This window comes from Rhinolophus hipposideros (genome assembly GCF_964194185.1).
Source record: "Rhinolophus hipposideros genome assembly, chromosome: 8".
Classification (NCBI taxonomy): Eukaryota; Metazoa; Chordata; class Mammalia; order Chiroptera; family Rhinolophidae; genus Rhinolophus; species Rhinolophus hipposideros.
The window spans coordinates 37,806,655-37,831,094 of record NC_138054.1 but is presented as its reverse complement, the minus strand read 5'-3'; the positions used below and the strand labels follow the sequence as shown (position 1 = coordinate 37,831,094).

The following is a 24,440-nucleotide window of genomic DNA, read 5'->3' as shown; positions in this document are numbered from 1 at the left end:
CTCTGTTTCAAACATCTCTACAGAATCCTATTTCTATTTTTTATTTTAACAGAAACCTGCCTTTCTGACAGGAGCATTCCCTCTCTTTCAAAGCCTCTCAGACTGAGCAGATAACAAAGCATTGATGTGTGTGTGTGTGTGTGTGTGTGTGTGTGTGTGTGCACGTGTGCAGACACACGCAAGGCCTAGAATAGGTTAACTGTATAACAAATAGATCCAAAATACATAATGGCTCAAACATAATAAAAAATTATACTGGGTAGATGAAAAATGTTGTGATTGGCATTTTGATATTTCAAGAAAAAAAATGATTACAGGAGTCTTCCTTTTGCTTTTGCCAAATCCTTGACCTGCTGAACGCATCAGCCCTGCCCTCTGAATTCTTGGTCCTGACTCATTAAACATGCCACCTGTACTGGTTAATCCTCGGTTCCAACCCCACTAAACATAGCAGCTGTGTTAGCCTCTTTCCCAGGTCTACCCAAAACCACTCTGGCTGCATGGACCTCATTACTTACACAGACAGCTCTGACCTTGATGATGGTACTGGCTGGATCCCTGGTTCTGGACTTGCTTTCATCAAGCTACCCATAACCTGCCAGATCCCTAAATATGGCCACACTGACCACACCAGTTGTGTTACTAGCCATGCCAAAACCTGTATTGCAGTGCTTGAACTACTACTGCACTTGGTCAGGACAAGATGTGTCTATTATGCTAAGATGTGAACTTATATTTTGGGATGTATAAAAACACAAAGCATCAGAAACAGATATATTCTCTGTTATGTAACAAATGAATTTGTGCCCTACAAAGACAAGGGTTCTAATAACATTTTCATTTGGATGTAGAGGTATAATTATGCATAGTGTATTATTGAATAGATTTTTGATGGGAAAAAATTTCTTTCTAGATTAGGCATTGCTGAGAAGTGAATCCTCCATTCATAATTTTCCTCAACTAATAATTACAAATATTTCCCACAACACTGCTCTGGCTCTGTCCATTTCTAACCTTATTTTTCCTCCACCCCACATATGTCTGGGGCTGGGATGTGTTCATATCACAATGTGACTTCTGGTCCTGCACGTTAGTGTCAGGCATGGTGCTGGCATGGTGATCAGTAGGAGTGTTCTAGCTCTGATGGTGAGCAGTAACTTGTGACGTATGGAAGTGATTGTGAGCCACACAAATATGTCCCGTTAAGCCTCCACTAACTATATTACCAACTCAGCGTTCCCTGGATTCCAAAATGCAGCGAACATAACTTTTATACATTTTTATAAATTTGATAAAATGAATGACTCTGGGAGCACATTGTTGGGGGTCTTGAAGTTTAAGCTTTCTTAGCTTAAATCACTTATTTGGGCATCAGCAAGTGGGGCTGAAAGGGAGTGATAAGGAAAGAAGGACATAACAGGAGAAATGGTGGTGAAAAACAAGTATGGAACGAGTTTCAAGGAAGAAATACCAGTGGTAGCATTTTCCACAGAGAACCTAAGCGAGATGAGGACTGGAAAAAGTCCTGGTGGATACAAGGTTATTCCTGACCTCATTGTACATGAGCAATATTCTGTTTGTTACTCCTCTCCCACTCCTCTAGGATGCCTCTTAATAGGGAATAGGGAAGATGAAGCTATTAGCTGGCAAACATGATTACATGTCTTAAGATGAAAGAAGCTTTATGAATTCTGAGAATGTGTCCTAAAAGAGTTTGGCAAATAATTCTATTACAAAAGAGACCGTTATTTGTTTGGTTAGAGAGCCCTCATAGCAGCTATCTACATAACAGCCCCACTGGTTAATGTGTGATGCCAGCATTTTTGTGGATTTGCCCCATAACAAATTTCCTTGAACATGTTAACTTTTTTGTCCCCCAAAAGTTGTATTTTTCATCTCTAGATGTCTCATTGGGGCCTTTAAACAAATCTCCCATTTTTCTCCTCTTCATGTTCATGTTTTCCTCTCTCTCTTGAGCATAAGAATTATAGTTGTACTAATTATTTTAATGTCCTTTTCTGCTAATCCCATCATCTCTATGATATCTGGATCTGTTCCTAATGTTTGATTTTTTTTTTCTGATTATGAGTCATATATTACTGGTATTTTTTGGTTGGGTGCCAGACTTTGTGAATTTTATGTTACTGGGTGGTAGATTTGCCCATATTTCTTTCAGTGGTGTCAGGCTTTGTTCTGGTATGCAGTTAAGTTACTGAAAATCAGCTCAATCATTCTGAGGGTTGCTTTTAAGCTTTATTAGGACAGATCCAGAGCTGTCTAGGGCTAATTTAGTCTCACTTCTAAGACGATACTCTCCTGAAGACTTTACCTTGTACTTTGAGTGTTACGGCATCTTTCCATTCTGGCTGGTGGGAATGAAAATACTCCCAGCCCTATGTGAGTTTAGGGAATTATTGGGCCTGTTGGTTTTTTACTTGGCCTGGGGCAGTTCCCGCTCATGCATGCTAAGATAGTCACACTGTAACTGTCAAGACTGGAGGGGATCCCTCTGTACTTTCTCTGTGCAGCTCCCTCTTCTTTGGTATTCTTTCCCACACATTTTAGCTGCAGCCTGGAACTTCTAGGCAATAAGCAAGACTCATCTGTTTCTGTTTTCCCAGGGATCAAGCTTCAAGTGGTCTGTTGTCCAATGTCTGAAAACCGTTTTTTTCCATATATTTTGTTTGGTCTTCTACTTGTTTACGGAGGAACGGTAAACCAGTGCCTGTTACTCTATCTTGGCTGGAAGTGAAAGTTCCTGACATGTTGATTTCTGATTGATAGCTAAGAGTAATGTGTTTCTCCACAAATATTCTTAGACTATGTTGTTTCTTAAACATATAAACAAAGGCCTGCCATGAAATTAACTTGTTTTCTACCTCTTTGCAGGTCCAAACCTCCCACAGTGGAACATTTTCCTTTTAGTTATGTTGAACAATTTTTTTTTTTTTAATTTAAAGAATGAGTTTTCAGGAAGATCTGCAGAGAAATAGATTAAAAAAGTGAAAATCCAGTTCTGACAGTCCTTGGCTTCTTGAAAGAAATATCTCTAACCAATGATTAGTTTTTACTGCAGAGTAGTTTTTGCTGCAAGATCTATATGGGTTATAAAATGTGTTGAGCAAATGCAGGCCCCTCATATACCTCTTAGTTTATCCAGATATTGCCCTCCTGTATTATTATAATCTATTAAAAACAAACAACCTAACCAGTCAAATGTGAAATTATTCATGCTATGTGTTCACTGACTATGAAAGAACTGAAATGAACTATAAATTACAAACCAGCAGCTTTCTAATTACTGTAGTGCTATTGTCACTGGTATTTGCACAAGTAATTCCACCTCTTGTTGACTCTAAAGTAAGGAGCGATAGAGTAAGAGGTCCTGAGGCAGCAATCCCTGTACAAGGTATAAACACTGCAGATTTGTATTCTGAAGTTGGAATGGAACATCACCAAATACTGAAGCCTAAGTAATACCTCTATGAAACATTTCTTTTTATAGTGAACCATTTTAGAAACAGATTTCATGGAATTCAATCTTTCTGCCCTACTTATTTTTATATGGAAATTTCAAAGTGAAAAATTCACTTATAGTTAAGTATAATTTTGAAGAAATTTCAGTTTAGAAAAAGATTATAATTTTCACTAAGAATTCAGGATAAAGGAATGCTATATTGGCCAGACACGAAAAATTATCCTTCATTTATTTGTCAAATGTGTATTCAGGGTCCACTACATATGAGGCTGGGGAATTGAAACAAACCATCCTTATTTTCTCAAAGAGAAGTGACCATATTGAATTTTATTGCTTTTTGAGTTACTTATTTAACATTATACAGTACATTTTTTTTCTCCCTTGATTTATAGAACAACATGGGATAGAGGAAAATTCTTTATCATACGATAAAAATTTATTTTCAAGGTTTTGTTTTCACCTACAACTACTACATCAATTTTGACTTTTTTCTTGCCTCCCAAAAAAGAAGAGTTCTTTTCAATTGGTTGTGCTTGTTAAATATTTAGGGCTACTTTTAGCATTCAATAAAAGCTCTATGATGTAACAATATATTTTAGTTTTTAAAGGTACTAGGCATCCTTGCCTGTTGTTTGGCATGGTTCTACGGGGCTGTGTTAAGTTCAGTTTCTACACTGGCCTTAACTTTTTTGTATCTTAATTTCATCTCTGCCCAGTTTTGACCTATAATCCTTTCCTCTGGCATTCTGTCTGCTTGACTGTTCCAGTTTAAGTCCTAGCTCAATTAAACTCTTTTGGCCCTTGAACCTTCTGCATCAGTTCCCAATCAACGATTTCCTCACTCCTGGCACAGAATTTTCTTGGGATGGCTGTCCTGGTAGTAGTGACTCATTCTCCCACTCTACCCATCTCGAGTCTTTGGCACATGCCTGAGAAAATGTGCACCTTAGGGGAGTCTATACCCAGGACTATAGCCAGTAAATGTCTCTAGCTACTTTCTTCCAAAGGGGTTTGCTACTTATCATGTTTTTGTTTTATTCATGCTTTTATTCTTTATTACTACTTATTAACACTTTTGGACAACATGTATATTGGGTTTACCCAAGGTCTCACAATTTGGCTCTGAAGAATGAAGAATGAAATTTCAGCTCACTATCAACAATCTTATAGTTTATTTTGGTCAGTGTAGCTCCACCACTTGCAAACCACCAGGTTCCATTTAAAGCTCTTTCTTACTTTGAATACATTCTTTTAACATCACATCTTTTGAAGTATTTTGATTAATTAGAACAGTGAAAAGATATGTAGTTTATATGTCTTATTTATTTTCTTAGAACCCTAATCTGTACAACAAATCTGGAAGAATTATCAAGGACTTCATTAGGATACATTATCAATAACTAGTAATTATTAATAGGTAAACTAAGAAAAATAAGTAACATACACACTTATTGATTATCTACTCTATGACGAGCACTGTTAAGTTGCTGGGGGTATAATGATGAGTAAAATATAGACTTTGCCCTTTTGGGACTCACAGTGTAAATGGACAGGTAGACCCTCAACAGACAATTTCAAGAAGATGAGTACAGTGCAGTGATAGCACTAGCTGTGCCAGTCCACTACAGGACAGGGCATGAGGCACATCTAGTCCAGGCTGGGCTAGAGAGGCAGGTGAGCAAGAAAGTTTCACAGACAAGGTGATAATTGAATTGAGTCTTGAGGAGGAATAGAATTACCTATATAAAAAGGTGGGACATAGAATTATAGGAAGAGGCACAAACTACTTGCACTGAGTAAGAAAGATGATCTCTCACCTTCTAGAATGAATTGACTTTGTTGTTATCTTATGTTTTATCTGAAAAATGTGCTTGAATTTTATGCAACACTCTATAATATATCCATGTTAGAACACTCTATAATATATCTATGTTAGTATCAAACATGTTCAAAATTATTTACAATTTAGTACAATTATCATTCCAGGAAAATGCTCCATGTTTAGCCCATGATTAAACACACACATACACACGCACACACGCACGCACACACACACACACACACACACAAATAGCCATTGCATATCATTTGGTATTCCTGTAAAAATGAGAATCTCAGTTTCAGAAGATTTGGCAAACACTTAAGAATTTTGATTTCAGATTTAGACTGACCTAGTTTGAATATTGCGTCTCCCTTTTCCTAAGTGGGCACGTTACTTAATTTCTCTTAAATTTTAGTTCCTTTTAGTATAAAACCAGGATTCTGGGAGATGGAAATGAGAGCCTGCATAGCAAGTATCTTATAGAGAACCTGTTATTATAAAATATACCACGCAACTCATAAATGGAAATTATATGTATTTCTTGAAGTTGGGCAACATGTCCATCTTGTTCTTCTCTGTATGCTCAGCACAGTGCTAGGCACCAAGGAGACACACAATAAATAGTTACTAAATTAATAAAGCAAAAACTCATTATTTAGTGATGTCACGACAGCTCGTCTTAATGTCAGTCTAGGGAGAAGCTTAGAACAGTGCCAAGAACGTACTAGATCTTAATAAATATTTCCTAATTGCCTGATTTGGTGAATGACTTCACTTTGTGCTTATTTTCAGAATGTGAGGACTGAATAGAATGCGGACTATATACATCCAAGAATAATTCTCCATCAACACTGTGGTACCTATGCTCTATTCTCTACTGTGAGAAATGCCTTAAACAATACTGATGTAGAAAATCATACGAAACATATGTATAGAATAATGAGTGAAGACCCTCATAACCAGCACTCAGGTCAAAAAATGGAACTTTGCCAGCCTCCTCAGAAGCCCCTCTGTGTGCCACATCTCAATCACAGCTTCCTATCCTCCTCCAAAGTAGCCACTGACTTTTGTACTAATAATTTCCTTGCAGTTCTTTATAGTTCTATCATCCAAGGTGCATCCCTAGATGTAATAGTCTTGCCAAATAAAAGAAAATTTGATGTGTTTTTTGAGTCTCTTTCAATCTATAAATTCTTCTTTCATTCCTATCTTTCTCTTACAAATTATCCTTTGAAGAACTTGGGCTGTTTTGTTTGACTTCTAGAAATTCCCACCATCTGGAGTTTACTTATTGAACACTCATTGTGCAGTTTTCCTTGTTCCTTTGTTCCTTGTATCTCCTGCAAATTGACAACTGGATCCAGAGAAATGATCAGACTGAGATTCTAACCCTTGAGCAAGACTACAGGTAGTGCTGTTTTCTTTTATCAGAAGGTACATCATGTTTTGATTTTCATCAAATTTTGATTTTTTTTAATGTGAGCAGCTGTTGATGTTCAATGCTTTAATTTATAAATTAATGATTTATTAATTCAATGGATATATTCTAATTCTATAATTTCTTTTTCATCTCATAATTGGAGTACTTTAAAAAATATTTAAAAAAATTCTCGTTTTTAAGTTGGGGAATATTGGGGAACAGTGTGTTTCTCCAGGGCCCATCAGCTCCAAGTTGTCCTCCAACCTAGTTGTGGAGGGCGCAGCTCAACTCTAAGTCCAGTTGTGGTTTTCAGTCTCAGTTGGAGGGGGCGCAGCCCACCATCCCATGCGGGAATTGAACCAGCAACCTTGTTGTTGAGAGCTCGCGCTCTGACCAACTGAGCCATACAGCCACCCTTGGAATACTTTTATAAAGAAATGCTTTGCTCTTTTGCTTTCTTTCAATTTATGTAAGAAGGGTAAAATAAATCATTTGATCCCTTATCAAGGCTAAGTCTCTCTTCCCCCCTTTTAAGACATTATTTAAGACAATAAATTGGTTCTCTATCATCTTCTGAATTACAAAAATATTATAGATTTAAACATATTTGATGATTTTTAGCCGATTGCAATTCTTTTTATTTATTTTTTTAATTGAATCTCAAATTGCCCTATCTTTGATCAGTGATATCCTCTTTAAGTTGACTCTTAAGTCCTGTGACAGCTTGATGTCTGGTATGCCAAGATAGTCCAGGTTCTTTTTGAAAATTTTCTGTCGCAGCCTTGAAATCAATACTCTTTTCAAGAAATTCTGTCTTCTTTTAATGAGAATTAATTGCACCAATGGGAATTTTACTACCGTTTTGATCAGGTTCTAGGCTTCTTAAGTGCACAGCTAGGACATACATACATAATACATGTGTGTATGTTTATATACATATGTATATATATGTTTGTATATATCTACATATACATATGTAGATACATTTTTTATTAAAATAAAATACCTCACAGAGCTGTTTCAAGTTTAGTGTTTGTTTTCTGTACACAAGCATTTTTAGGCAGAGTAGAGAAGCTGGTTAATAACATGCTAGCTGCCTCTTGATTAAATAATGAATCCCAAACCACTTGATTAAATAATGAATCCCAAAGGTTTTCAAATATTTGATGTAACAACACAATTGGAACTTCCAAATGTTCAAGCAGAAAATGTTGAAAGACTACAAGGATATTTATAGTAGGCTATGATTCAGTTTTCCAGTTCAAGTTAGCCTATCTTTTCGTAACAGGTTTATACATGGTGTAGTGCTCAATAAATACTAATTCTGAAAGATTTCTGCATGCTTGTTCACCATTTTATTCCTAGCACATAGTATAGAAGGATGGGTAGGCACATTGTCAGTGCTTAACTAACATTTGTGAAGTGAATAAGTATTGTTGCGGGTAATACACTTGACCCTTGAACTGCTCAGGCATTAGGGGCACCACCCTTCCTCCCCTGCAATGCGGATTCAACCAACTGCTGATAGAAAACAGTATTTTCAGTTGGCGGTGGGGAATCTGCCATTGGGTAACCAAGGCTAGGAGTCAGTGGTTGGGAAACTGGGATTGGGAATGTGAAAATATATTTTCTATCCGCAGTTGGTTGAATCTGCAGATGCGAAACTGATAGGAAGGGTTGACTATATTTATTGAAAAAAAAAAGTCTGCTTATAAGTGGACCCCTGCAGATCAAACCTCATATTATTCAAGGGTCAACTATATACCAATGAGTAAGTTTTCAGGACTACTGTGCTTCCTCAAAATATTATCCACAGGTATTAACATTAGTTTTATATACTTGATTGGGTCTGTCTGACCTACAACAGCATGTCAATTAAGAGCTTTTAAAGCTCATGGGGGCCCTTTACTTAAGAAACAATATTAAATGGTTCTTAATATTATTATCACTGTCTGTAAATTTCCTAAGTGCTGTCTGTGATTTGTACCTTGTATTTTTTTCATTACATCATAAAAGTTAATTTGGTAAAACAGATGATAGAAATGCATGAGGTTAATACTAATTAAGCACTGAAGGACATAATGTTGATGAATAAATTCTGTAAATTGCGGTGAAGTTAGATCTGTAATTGGAGATAATGTTAACATTAAAAATTTTTCATTTGATTGCTTTTAATTGACTCCTAAAAGGGTAGTCATTCTTCAGAACCACATAAAATTAGACGATCAAGTCACCAGGAATTTTTTCAGAAATTACTTTATTCTGCTTTTTCAGACAGATTTTTTTTAACTTTATGACTGAATTATTGAATTTAAATGTGGGTTAAATTAACTGTCTTCCATATTCCCTATGGCTATGAAGATATGTATTTCTTTGTTTCTCTCTGGTAGATTCAGACATTCTGGTACTTTTACTATTGGAAAGCCAGAAAATGACACACATTTTCAGATTTGATAAGACAGAAAAGGGGGAGGAAAAGGGAAAGAATGGTAACCTCACTGTGTTAAAGAAAGAAAGAAAAAAAAAAAAGGTAACTTGACTCTTTGCATTTAAATACTGCCCTAAGCGACCCTGACAGTAGACCATAGATCTGTTGTTTTGTTGCTTAACCAGAAGTACAAGTATTTTTCTGCAAAGTCTGTAATTACAGACAGAGCCTATCTAGAAATGCTGTTTCTCATCATGTGGACAGTATATTTGGGAGCATTTGTAGAGTTTTAAAATTATAACTGACACCCCGTTGTCTATATCTTGGTATTGATGGGAAATTTAGATATGACTGAAGAACTTTTAGATATTGTAGCTATGACAAGTATAACATCAGAAAATGATTAATTTTTGTATGTTGGGAATAATCTTTGAAAGTTTAATATAGACTGGTCAAAGTTTAAGTGATGGGACCTGGCTAATGGTCAGCTTTAATTACTATTTATAATATTATAAAATTTAAATCCAAGGTAGCAACATTTTACAAGGATGTAAGACTTAAATCTATTCATTACAGCATCATCAGGAGTTGCTTTGTGTTAAAAAGTTAAATATAGTGCATGCCATTAACTCCATGGCACAGACCATGGACACTTCAAGCAGAGTGACTTAAATCCCTGACCGATGGTCTGTGCCATATGAGTAATGCCGTAGAGTTGTGGCATTGTGCTAAAATGATTTATTTGTACTTTTGAAAGAAATTATTATTCATATCATCTGAGGAAAAATTGTGCCTTGACTCATCAAGAAAAGGAATAAAGACCTGGCATTTTTGGTTGTTATTATAACTTTTAAAAATCTCTGAATATTTCTCTGTAAGCATTTACATGTATTTTCAATAGTGGGATTTGATCTGCTCATTCTTTGTGTTATTGTATTGTGTTTTGAGAAGGTTGAATATCAACACACTACTTTATTAAACCCAAATATAGGGCTTTCCATAGACTGTATTGGAAAACAAGACTTAGGCCTGGAGCTGAACTGAGACTTACTATTTTCTGCCCCCAAATAGAGCCCTAGAGGCTGCTTGCTTGACACTTTGTCAGTGGACTCTTGTCTTCTCAGCAGCGTGGGAGACAGGCAGTGTGTTTTACATCTATCTCAGTGGCCAGAGAAGCAGAGAAAACCTTTGAGAGACAAGATCCAAACCTGCCTTATCCTTTCAAATCAATTGGTTTTATTACATATGTAATATATAAAAAATAACAAAAAATAATGGTAAAGCAAACACCTGTGTACTTACCATCCAGCTTGATAAATGAAACCTCTGTACTCTTTCCTCATCCTGTCCATTTCTTTCAGTACCCAGACATGATCACTATCTTGATTTTGTGTTTTCTTTTTTGCAATTTATTTTTATTACAAAAGCATTTTCACACAAAAAAACAATTTGCCATAAAGTTGAGTTCTCTTAGATGTCAAGAATTGTCCCAGTACATTTTTTTTGTTTTTATTAAAATATAGCTAACATGCAATATTATATCAGTTTCAGGTATATACCATAGTTATTCAACATTTATATACCTAAAGAAGTGATCACCATAAGTCCAGCAACCATCTGACATTGTACTATTCTATCACAATATTGTTGACTATGTTTCCCATGTTGTGCATTACATTTCCATGACTTATTTGTTTTATTCCTGGAAATTCAAATCTCTTATTCCCCTTCACCTTTTCCCTCTCTTTTTAAAATTTTCAATTACAATGACATTCAATATTATTTTACATTAATTTCAGGTGTACAGCATAGTGGTTAGACATTTATATAATATAAGAAGTGATTCCCCAACTAGTCTAGTGCCCACCTGGCGCTATACATAGTTATTACCATGTCATTAAATATATTCCCTATGCTTTCTATACCTGCTCTGCCATCTTGTTGACTTTGTGTTTTCATTCTCTTGTTTTTGTCCTTAGTTCTAGAAAATACTCATGTATTCCTAAACAATATATTGTTTACTTTTCAAATTTCTGAATTTATTTGTTGTTGCTTATAGTTCATCCATTTTCACTGTTGCATAACGTGTTCTTGTATGAATATGCCATACTTTATTCATTTTCATGTTTTTGGACATTAGGGTTATTTCCATGCTTTTCCTGCTAAAATAATAAAAAAAACACTATTATTTCAGCAGAATTCCCACCATATGCTAGACATTGTTTTAAATTCTGGGGATATATCAGTGAACAGAAAAGACAAAAAAATCCCTACTCTCATTGAACTTATATTCTGGTTGAAAGAGACAGACAAAAATATAAGTAATTATATGATTGTTGGAATGTAGTAAGTGTGTAGAAACAAGGTGTAGAAAGTGATAAGGAGTGCTTGGATTGGGGATGGAATTGCGATTTTAAACAGTATGATCAGAAAAGACCTCACTGAGAATGTGAACACTTGAAAATCAACTTGAAGTTGAGAAAAAGAACCGTGCAGTAATGGGGGAAAGAATGTTCCAGGCAGAGGGAACAGTGCAAAGATTTCGAGGGGGTTGTTTTATTTACATTTAAAAATGTCTCCTGGTGCACATCCTCAAGAGTTTTTAGAAGGTATGTTATTGGCATAGGACTTCTGGATCATGGGCTATGCAGTTATGTAATCTTACTGGTGTATTAGTCTGTGTGGGTTAATCGTTGAAATCTACAACCTTCTCTCTGTTTAGTTTCTTTTCGCTCTCATTTCACCTCTTCCGTCTCCCACTAATTTGGAAGTTATACACTATTTCTATTCATTTAGTGCTTACCCTAAATATTTTAACATGCATGCTTAGCAAATCTAAAGTTGATCAATAAAATTACTATCTTTGTGAATAGTGTAATATAACCGTAAACACATTAACTCAATTATGCCCATCCTATTTTTTAAGCTATACATGTGCAGTATTCTAGCTCTAGCTTTTTAAAAAATTGCAAGTTAGACACTATCACTGTTGTTTTAGATGTATATACCGTTTTTTTGTTTTGTTTTTGCTGTTTTACAATAAATGCTTATTCAGCTTTTCCACAATATTTTCTAATTTCTCTATTCATCATTTCTTCTTACATCTCAAACTTTAACCTGGAATTATTTTCTTTCCTTTTACAACACATTTTTGTAGAATTTCCTTGCGGTGGTGGTGTTGATCACAAACCCTATTAGTTTTTGTTTGTCTCAATTTGGTAAAAAAAAATATGGACCGGCTTGATCAGTTGAGTTACATTTGCATAATATGGTTAACACACAAGTCACTTTCCTTGGATTAAGCAGCCTAGATGGCAACTGTGTTGTATTATGGGAAATGTTGCTTTTAAATGAGCCACCATGGAATTTTCTGGAAACTTGTGCATGGAAGCAATTTACTCAACATAGAGGCCATCTGATCCCACATGCCTCTCTCTTCATGGGAGATAGGGACCCAAAAGCATATCTGTGGACTGCAGCCATGATGTTTGGGGGAAGCATGACAGTTTTGATTCCTGTGTAAAGAATTCCAAAATATTTCCCAGATACTTGATATAGTCTGCTGCTTTGGAGATGAAGGGAGGATTTAAAGAAAAAAGATTTACCTTTGAAAGTAATTTAAATTTTTTCTGTTTTCTTTTTGACTAAAAATCAAACCACTGTGATTTAAAACTTTTTCCCTCCATTGCTACCTTAATTAAGGAAGAAGAGTGAAGGTAGGGTAATGTAAAAGTACTAAATTTTATGAGTAAATGATGTTCTGGCAAAATCTTCCTTTTTCTTGGATGATTACATCCTTTCTCAATCTCAAAATAAGCCATTTTTCATTTCAGACAGTTTTAAAATTTTGCTATAGTGATCATTCAAGTTCAGGATAATTATTATTATTTAGGTGTACAGAACAATGTAATAGACATTTACATGCCTCACAAAGTGATAACCCCTTCCCCCAGTCTACTACCCCTTCTGACATCGTATGTAGCTGTTACAATTCCATTGACCCTATTCCCTATGTTGTACTCCACATCCCCTGAGTACATATATATTAAATTATAGTTGACATTCAGTATTATTCAGTTTCCGCTTCAGGTGTACACTGCAGTGGTCAGGCACCTACACCGTCCATGAAGTGGTCTCCCTAATAAGACATGTGTCCATCTGACACCGTACAAAATCTTTACAACATTGTTGATTATATTCCCCAAACTGTCTTTCGTATCCCTGTGGCAAACTTGTGGTTACCAATTTGTGCTTTGTAATCCCTTCACCTTCTCCTCCATCCCCACCCCTCCCACCTAGCAATCCTCAGTTTTTTCTCTATATCTCTGAGACTGTTTCTGATTAGTTTGCTCATTTATTCTATTCTTTAGATTCCACATACAATTGAGATCATATGGTATTTGTCTTTCTCCATCTGAGAACATCCATAATGTTCTCTAGGTCCAGCCATATTGTTGCAAATGGTAAGATTTCATTCTTCTTTATGGCCAAGTAATACTCCATTATATAATTGTACCACAGTTTCTTTTTTTTTTAATTAAATTTATTGGGGTGACAATTGTTAGTAAATTCACATAGATTTCAGGTGTACAATTCTGTAGTACATCATCTATAAATCCCATTGGTACCACAGTTTCTTAATCCAATCATCTATTGATGGGCATTTTGGTTGTTTGATGTCTTGGCTATTGTGAATAGCGCTGCAAATAAGCATAAGATCTAAAACCATAAAACTCCTAGAAGAAAATATAGGAAGTAAATTTTCAGACATTACTCTTAGTAATATTTTTACTGATATATCCCCTCTGGCAAAGGAAGTAAGAGAAAAAAATAAACATATGGGATTACATCACACTAAAAAGTTTTTTCACAGCAAAGGAAACCATCAATAAAACAAAAAAACATGCTACCAAACAGGAGAAGATATTTGTCAATGATATATCTGATAAGGGGTTAATATCCAAAATTTATAAAAAACTCATTCAACTCAACACCAAAAAAAACAAACAACCCAATTAAAAAATGGGGACATGAAGAGACATTCTTCTAAAGAGGACATACAAATGGCCAACAGACATGAAACAATGCTCAACCTCACTAATCGTTAGAGAAATGCAAATAAAAACCACAATGAGATACCACCTCACTCCGGTCAGAATGGCTATCATCAATAAATCAACAAACAAGTGCTGGTGAGGATGTGGAGAAAAGGGAAGGCTCGTGCACTGTAGGTGGGATTGCAGATTGGTACAGGCACTGTGGAAATCAGTATGGAGGTATCTCAAACAACTGGAAATGGAACTACCTAAGGACCTAGCAATTCCATTCTTAGGTATCTATTCAGGGAAATCTAAAATGCTAACTCAAAAAAATATATGCACCCCTGTGTTTATTGCAGCACTATTCACAATAGCCAGGATCATTTTTATGTTTTACTTTTTTACAATTATGTTTGATGAAGCATGCAGACATTTAGAACTAAAGTTGAACATCTTCAAAGCAGGAGATACTAATGATTTTTTGTTCTATTTCTTCATGAGTCTGTGTGTACATATTATGTAGATGTGGTCAGTAGATAATGCTTAACAACTAATAAAATGTTAATTCATAGAATAAGATTAGACAGTATTTTTGAAAAAGAGGAAGTAAGCTCACGGTATCTTAGAATTCTCTCAGGAATCAGAGTTTAAAAGACATTTATTTTTTTGTCAGCACATTAGCTAGTTGTTTTAACTATCCTGGGACCAACTTTGCTCAACTTTCATAAATATTCTGGTAATAATGATGTCAGCACCAAGAATTTCTGGCAAAAGAGTTACATCTTCCAACAAAGATTAAAACTGATTGAACTGTGTTTTATCCTTTTTTAAATGATTCAAGTTATTTGCTAACTTAACAATTTATCCAGCTGCTTTTGATACAGCAGATTCCAAATATTGTTGGATTGATTCTTGATTCTTTTTGAGTGCCAGAGGGAGGAGAGAAGAGTATAGATAATATAATAAAAATTCATATATTTTGAACTTTGAAATTTTCAAGTACATTTTTCACTTCCTTCCTGAATCCTGTCTCTTTTAATCACAAACTATGTGGCTGGCCTTGGACAATGTACCTAAACTCTCAAAACCTCAGTTTCTCATTTGGTAAATGGATAAAATAAATAACAGTACCTAATTCATGGTAATGCTGTCAGGGTTAAATAAGAGAATCACTTAAAACACTAAGAATATTTCTTAGTGAACAGTAAGTACTTAATAAATGAACATGATTTTTGTTATTATTAACACTGGGATAGTACCTGCAGTGGCTTAGAGTTGAAGACATTGGAATATAGGAATTAAGAGTATTAAAGGGACGCAATGTGATAAATGGGCTGTTCAAGTGGATGTTGAAGTCATTCAGGATGATGGCAGGAGAGGGGCAGAAAGTCTGAGTTGTCTGCCAATGTGTTTGGTTAATCAGGGAGGTGTGGATGGAGGCTGGTAAACAACAGTGAAGAGGAATAAGAGAGGCATGATCCTTAAAGGAGCAAGGAGTTTTACCTGAAGGCAATGGAGAAAGATCTGGACAACAGCAGTGGGGAATAAAGAAAAGGCTGATCCTAAAACCTAGCCTGGTACATATCGGAGAATGAGCACTGGTCCTTGAGTGCACTGTGGGGAAGGCTGTGCATCCAAGTTTCAGTTAAGGCAAGGAGTTGGAAGAAATTGGGGATGTTGCAAAGATATATTTACTCTGAGAGGAACTTCTCTGAGATACAATAAATAAGTTTTAGAGAGAGAGGAGCATTATAATTGGTTTAGAGGAAAGAAGCCCAAACAAAATGGGAGTGAGACTGGGGGAAAGGAGAGCTGACTGCTGGGAATTATATTTTGGATGATGATCAAAAGTAACATGGATGTGAGGCACAAATCTTCCAGAGCAAAAAGTTGTTTTTTTGGTTCCTGTCAAGATGGAGAAATCAACCCTGAAGAAACTATAAAATGACGGAGTGGAGCTAAGGCTATCTGGAACTAGTGTGTGTGTGGTTGCTGCAGTCCCAGAGGCAGTAAGAGGATGGAGGGAATTTTTCAAGTTTTGCTCTTTCCTCTTCCCCATTTCCTTGGGGAGATTGATGGCCACAGAAATTGGCAATAACAGCCCAGGGGTAATAACAGAGTAGCACAAAAGCTCTGCTGGGTTCAGATGTGGCTGAAAGTCGCCACTGAGAAATCATCTACTCTTAGACCTTCATCCTCCATCCAGTCTCCTTCCAAAGTCCCAGGAATAATGGGGTTACAATGCAGGTAGACTGCTTCCTGCCAGTGGTGCTTCTTCCTAAGTATTTAAGGGTCAAAACCTAACTAAAAGGTCTGCCTCTGGAGGGGCAACAAAGTGAATTGTGAATAGTGGTTTTGTAATGCCTAGGGCTTCCTGCCCTCCCTCCTCTCATCCTCTGGCCTTCAAGTCATTCTCATTACACAATACTGGACAGAATAGTTGATGCTCTGCTGTTTGCAAGCACATAATACAAAACAAAATACCACTAGATCCCTATGAGTAGAACTATTATAAATTAAAGACAATAAACTGAGCAAGATATACCATCTTAAGCAGTATTATTTGGGAAAATGTATCAAGAATTCAAAATATGCATGATAAATGTACTTATTAGTAATATGAAGCAAGAACAAGAAATTATAAATAACCAAGGGAAAACATCCAGAATGAAGGATGTGATATTGAAATACAGTATATGCATTGGGGTATTATCAAGGGTGTAGCAGAAGAAGGAATTAGTGAACAAGATTGAGGAATTTATCCAGAGGAAAACACAATACAATAAAGAGGAAAAAAATAAAATAAAGGCTAAGAGATATGACAGATAGGAGAAGTTCAAATATCCAGCTGATAGGATTCATAGGAGAAAAGAAAAAGAGGATTAAAAATTTAAATAAATAATAAGGATTAATATCCTATTATTAAAGATGAAAAATCCCAGCTTGAAAGGGCTCGTATAGGGCCAAAAAGAGAGAGAAGGAAATATCCACATCCAGAAATTTAATAGCAAAATTTAGGAATATTGAGGGCAAAGAGACAATTCTAAAAGCTTCCAGAAAGAGATTCCTCACAAAGGAAAATTAACCAGATTGACACCACATTTCTCAATACCAACATTATATATAAGAAAACAATGGAGTAGTATTTTTAAGGTATTGAAGAAAAGTCACTGAACTACTAATAGAATTTTCTTTTTTAAATCCAGCTAAATGTCATTAAATGTGAGAATATAATAAAAATACTCTTGGTCAACAAGGCCTTGTCATACAAATCACCACCAAATAATCTTGGAGAAAGTCCTCAAACAGCAGAGATTTGGGAGTTAAAAGTAATAAAATAGTATGTAAGTTTATTGTAAAAAATGAATGCAATATCAAAGAAATCAAAAAAGGAAAGTACAAATACAATGAACTAGAATAAAATATCTAAATATTAACAACGACTGTGTATAGGGAATTAAAGGGACATGAGAGCGTGCTAAAGGACCTTCACTGACAGGGATATCCATGTTGATAACTTCAAGAATGCAATAAGGACTCCAAAAAAACAAACAACCCAATTGAAAAATGGGCAGAGGACTTGAGGAGACATTTTTCTAAAAAGGACATACAGAAGGCAAGAAGACATATGAAGAAATGCTCAACCTCACTAACCATCAGAGAAATGCAAATAAAAACCACAATGAGATACCACCTCACTCCAGTCAAAATGGCTATCATCAATAAATCAACAAACAACAAATGCTGGCGTGGATGTGGAGAAAAGGGAACGCTAGTGCACTGTTGGTGGGATTGCAGATTAGTGCAGCCACTATGGAAAACAGTATGGATGTATCTCAGGAATCTGAAGATAGAACTACCCTATGATCCAGTAATTCCACTCCTAGGCATCTACCCGGAGAAATCCAAAACTCCAATTCAAAAATCAGTATGCACTCCTATGTTTATTGCAGCACTTTACACAATAGCCAAGATATGGAAACAACCGAAATGCCCATCGGTCGATGACTGGATTAAGAAGCTGTGGTACATTTATACAATGGAGTATTACACAGCCATAAAGAAGAAAGAAATCTTATCATTTGCAACAACATGGATGGATCTAGAGAACATTATGTTAAGTGAAATAAGTCAGAAAGAGAAAGACAAGTACCATATGATCTCACTTATATGCGGAATCTAAAGAAAAGAATATGTGAATGAACTAATCAGAAACAGTTTTGAAAAAACCGAGAGTTGTTAGATGGGCGGGGGGGGGGGCGGTTGGGGATAAGGGGAAAGGTGAAGGGATTAGGAAGCAGGTGGTAACCACAAGATGGCCTCAGGGTTTTCTGAAAATTAATTTGGGGAACTTATTCAATAATGTTGTAAAGATTTTGTTGGGTATCCGATGGACATGCGTCCTATTTGGGAGACCACCTCAGAGATAACGTGGATGCCTGATCATGGCATTGTACACCAGAAGCTAAACATTAATGAATGCCAACTATAATTTTATATATATAATGTGATGGCTCGGTGTGAGGTCGGAGGGATAATGGATGGGGGGAGGGGGGTTCACAGTGTGAGGGATATAAATAATGAACGTCTAAGTATTACCTTGTCTTGTACACCTGAAACTAATAAAAAAAAAAAGAATGCAATAAGGATAAGTAAATAAGTTTTCCATTAAGAGCAACTACCGTAGGAATAAAAATAGGATGTTTTCCCTTTAAACCAACAGAAGAAAAGTAATTCTATCCAGATGGAAATCATGGAAGAGAAAAAAAAGGAGGGAAAAAAACAATAAATGGAAAATATGAAATAAGGTGGCTGAAATATATGCATATCTGAAGATAAAATAAATACAAATGATTTAAGCTTATCAATTAAAAATCTAGAATCTCAGATTGGATTAAGAAAACAACATCCAAGAATATGTGATCTTCATCAGACACACTTAAAATAAAAGACACAGAAAGATAGAAGGATTACAAAAAGAGACCAGCCAACTATAGGTCAGAGTAAATCTGGCGTAAGTAGCTGAATAACTGACACAATAGAATTTAAAGCAATAAAACACCATATTTCTTTCTTTTTTTAAATTAAAGTTTATTGGTGTGACAATTGTTAGTAAAGTTACATAGATTTCAGATGTACAATTCCGTATTACATCATCTATATATCCCATTGTGTGTTCACCACCCAGAATCAGTTCTCCTTCCATCAACATATGTTTGATTCCCTTTACCCTCACCTACCACCCTCCTCCCTCCTTACCCTGTGGTAACTACTAAACTATTGTCTGTGTCTATGAGTTTTTGTTTCTCATTTGTTTGTCTTATTTTTTTTGTTGTTTTTGGTTTATATGCCACATATCAATGAAATCATATGGTTCTCTGCTTTTTCTGACTGACTTATTTCACTTAGCATTATACTCTCAAGATCCATCCATGTTGTCACAAATGTTCCTATATCATCTTTTCTTAACGCTGAATAGTATTCCATTGCGTATATATACCACAACTTCTTCATCTATTCATCCATCGTAGGATATTTTGGTTGTTTCCATGTCTTGGCCACCGTAAATAAAGCTACAATGAACATTGGAGCACATGTGTCTTTATGGATAATTGTTTTCAGATTTTTTGGGTAGATACCCAGGAGAGGGATTGCTGGGTGATACAATAATTCTATTCGTAATTTTTTGAGGAACCTGCACACTGCCTTCCATAGCGATTGCACCAGTTTGTATTCCCACCAACAGTGCATGAGGGTTCCTTTTTCTCCACAGCCTCTCCAACACTTGTGACTATCTTGTTGATCATAGCCATTTTCTCTGGGGTGAGGTGATATCTCATTGTGGTTTTTATTTGCAATTCTCTGATGATTAGTGATGTTGAGCATTTTTTCATATGTCTATTGGCCATTTGCATATCCTCTATGGAGAAATGTCTCTTTAGGTCTTCTGCCCTTTTTTCAATTGGGTTGTTTGTTTTCTTGTTGTTGAGTTTCATGACTTCCTTGTATATTTTGGATATTAGCCCCTTATCGGAGGCACTGTTTGCAAAAATCTTCTCCCATTCAGTTGGTGGCCCCTTTATTTTGTCGATGATTTCTTTTGCTGTGCAGAAGCTTTTAAGTTTCATATAGTCCCATTCATTTATTTTAGTTTTTACATCCCTTGCTTTTGGAGTCAAATTCACGAAATGCTCTTAGAACCCAAGGTCCATAAGTTTAATACCTATGTTTACTTCTATGCAGTTTATTGTTTCAGGTCTTATGCTTAAGTCTTTGATCCATTTTGAATTAATTTTGGTACATGGTGACAGATAGCAGTCCAGTTTCATTCTTTTGCATGTGGCTTTCCAATTCTCCCAACACCATTTATTGAAGAGGCTGTCTTTTCTCCATTGTATGTTTTTTGCTTCTTTGTCAAAAATTATCTGTCCATATTTATGTGGTTCTACTTCTGGGTTCTCAATTCTATTCCATTGGTCTATGTGTCTGTTTTTCTGCCAATACCATGCTGTTTTGATTATTGTTGCCCTGTAGTACAAGCTAAAGTCAGGGTGTGTGATACCTCCAGCATTGTTCTTTTTTCTTAAGATTGCTTTGGCTATTCGGGGTCTTTTGTGGTTCCAAACAAATCTGATGGTTTTTGTTCTATTTCTTTAAAAAATGCCATTGGGATTTTGATGGGGATTGCATTAAATCTGTATATTGCTTTGGATAATATGGCCATTTTAACTATGTTGATTCTTCCAATCGATGAATACGGAATGTCTTTCCATTTTTGTGTCTTCTTCAATTTCTTTTAAAAATGTCTTGTAGTTTTTAGCATATAGGTCTTTCACAGCCTTGGTTAAGTTTATTCCTAGGTATTTTATTCTTTTTGCTGCAATTGTAAAAGGAATTTTTTTTTATTTTTCTGAGATTTCATTGTTAGTATATAGGAATGCAATGGACTTTTGTACATTGATTTTGTTGCTGGCAACTTTACTGTATTCGTTGATTGTTTCTAATAGCTTTTTGGTTTAGTCTTTAGGGTTTTCTATATATAGCATCATGTCATCTGCAAAGAGTGACAATTTAACTTCTTCATTCCCAGTTTTGTTGCCTTTTATTTCTTTCTCTTGCCTGATTGCTCTGGCGAGGACTTCCAACACTATGTTGAAAAGCAGAGGTGATAGGGGACAGCCCTGTCGTGTTCCTGAATGTAGACCAAAAGGGCTTCAGTTTTTCACTATTAATTATGAGATTAGCTGAAGGTTTGTCATATATGGCCTTTATTATGTTAAGGTATTTTCCTTCTATACATATTTTATTAAGTGTTTTAATCATAAATGGATGTTGTATCTTGTCAAATGCTTTTTCTGCACAATTGATATAATCATATGATTTTTGTCCTTTATTTTGTTTATGTGATGTATCACATTGATGGATTTGCGGATGTTGAACCATCCTTGTGCCCCGACGATGAACCCCACTTGTTCATGGTGAATAATATTTTTAATGCATTGTTGTATTCAATTTACTAGAATTTTGTTTAGGATTTTTGCATCTGTATTCATCAGAGATATTGATCTGTAGGTTTCTTTTTTTGTGTTGTCCTTACCAGGTTTTGGTATCAGGGTACTGTGGGCCTCACAAAATGAGTTAGGGAGTACTGTCTCTTCTTCAAATTTTTGGAAGAGTTTGAGCAGGATTGGTATTAGATCCCCTTTGAAGGTATGGTAGAATTCACTAGTAAAGCCATCTAATCCCTGACTTTTGCCTTTGGGAAAGTTTTGGATGACTGATTCAATTTCGTTACTGGTGATCTGTCTGTTTACATTTTCCAGTTCTTCATGGTTCAGCCTTGAAAGGCTATGTGTTTCTAAGAACTTGTCCATTTCTTCTAGGTTATTGAATTTGGTGGCATATAGTCCTTCATAGTATTCTTGGATGATCCTTTGTATTTCTGTGGCATCCGTGATAACTTCCCCTTTTTCATTTCTGATTTTGTTAATTAGTGTCTTCTCTCTTTTTATCTTAGTGAGCCTAGCCAAGGGTTTGTCAGTTTTGTTAATCTTTTCAAAGAACCAGCTCTTTGTCACATTAATTTTTTCCATTTTTTTTTGTTCTCTATTTCATTTAGTTCTGCTCTGATTTTTATTATTTTCTTTCTTCTGCTGACGTTGGGTTTCCTTTGTTCTTCTTCTTCTAGTTCTTTAAGGTGTAACATGAGGTTATTTATTTGGGATTTTTCTTGTTTCTTGAGATAGGCCTGTAATGATATAAATTTCCCTTTTAAAACTGCTGCATCCCCAAAATTTTGGTAGGATGTATTTTCATTCTCATTTGTTTCTATGTATCTTTTGATCTCTCCTCTAATGTCTTCTTTGACTCAGTCGTCTTTAAAAGTATGTTGTTTAATCTCCATGTATTTGTGTTTTTTCCTGCTGTCTTTTTGCAGTTGATAACCAGTTTCAAAGACTTGAGATCAGAGAATATGCTTGGTAAGATTTCAATGTTCTTAAATTTGCTGAGTTTATTTTTATGTCCCAATATACGGTCTATCCTTGAGAATGTTCCATGTACACTAGAAAAAAATGTGTAGTCTGATGTTTTAGAATGAAGTGCTTTATAAATGTCAATTATGTCCATTTCATGTAATGTGTCATTTAGGGCTGCTATTTTATTATTTATTTTCTCTTTGGATGATCTATCCATAGCTGTCAATGATGTATTTAGGTCCCCTAGTATAATTGTGTTTTGTCAATTTCACCCTTTAGTTCTGTTAGTATTTGCTTGGCATATTTTGGTGCTCCCTGATTGGGGGCATAAATATTGATGGCTGTTATGTCTTCTTGTTGTATAGTCCCCTTTACCATTAGGAAATGTCCAACTTTGTCTCTTGTTACCATTTTCACCCTGAAGTCTGTTTCATCTGATATCAGTACGGCTATACCTGATTTTCTTTGGGTGCCATTTGCTTGGAGTGTCAATTTCCACCCTTTCACTTTGAGTCTATGCTTGTCCTCGTAGCTGAGATGTGTCTCTTGGAGACAGCATATGGTTGGGTTTAGCTTTTTGATCCAATCTGCTACTCTGTGCCTTTTTATTGGTGAGTTCAGTACATTTACATTTAGGGTGATTGTTGATATGTGAGGATTTCCTGTCATTCTATCTTTAGTTTTCTGATATGACTGTGTCTCCATTGTTTCTTTGTCTTTTTGTTGTCTATTATTTTTGTGTGGTGGTATTCTATGATGTTTCCCTTTGTTTCTTCTTTTATTACAGTGTATATTTCAGTTCTTGATTTTTTGTGTGGTTCCCCTTAAGTTTATGTAAAAGAAAGTTTGATATTTAGAGTATTCCATTTTCTTCAGCATGCCTACTTTCTCCATCCCCATATTCCAGTTCAGGCCTTTACTCTCCCCCTTTTCATGTTTTTTTTTTTTTTTTTTGGTTGCCACAAATTGTCCCTGTTGATGGTGGTTGAACAGCCTCCATTAGTATATTTTTGTAGTGCAGGTCGTGTATTAGAAAATTCCCTCAGCTTCTGTATGTCTGGAAAGGTCTATATTCCTCCTTCATATCTAAAGGATATCTTTGCTGGATATATTATTCTTGGCTCATAACTTCTCTCTTTCAATAGTTTAAATATTTGGTTCCATTCCCTCCTGGTGTGTAGAGTTTCTGCTGAAAAATCTGATGATAATCTAATGGGCTTTCCTTTGTAGGTTACTGTCTTCTTTTCCGTGGCTGCCTTGAGGATTCTTTCTTTGTCGCTGATTTTAGACAGCTTCAATACAATGTGCCTTGGAGAAGACCTGTTGGGATTGAGGTAATTAGGTGTTCTATTTGCTTCTTGGATTCGTGGATCCAGTTCTGTCCACAAATTTGGGAAGTTCTCATCAACAATTTGTTTGAATATATTCTCTGTTCCCTTCTCTCTTTCTTCTCTTTCTGGTATGCCCATTCTTCTTATATTGCTCTTTCTGATAGAGTCAGAAAGTTTTTGTAGAGTTCTTTCATTTCTTTTAAGTCTCAAGTCTCTTTCTTCTTCTGTTCGTGTAATTTCCAGGTTTCTATCTTTGATGTCACTGATTCTGGTCAACTCTACTACTAAGCTGGTTATTTCATTCTTAATTTCTTTTATAGAGTTCTTAATCTCCAGAAATTCCATTTGGTTCTTTTTTAAAATTTCAATCTTTTTCGTAAAATGCTCATGTTGTTCTTTGATTGCATTTCTGAATTCATTAAATTGCCTTTCTGTGTTTTCTTGT

The 24,440-nt window shown here is 35.5% G+C and overlaps 1 pseudogene across 1 annotated transcript in view; it reads left to right on the top strand.

The window, feature by feature from the left end:
• Positions 1 to 500: 500 nt before the first annotated feature.
• The window catches only part of LOC308501493 (peptidyl-prolyl cis-trans isomerase D-like), a 121,971-nt pseudogene continuing 98,031 nt past the window's right edge, over positions 501 to 24,440 (top strand). The window contains exon 1 of the transcript in view: positions 501 to 692. The product of the transcript in view is annotated as a peptidyl-prolyl cis-trans isomerase D-like (transcript). The remainder of the gene's footprint in view (positions 693 to 24,440) is intronic.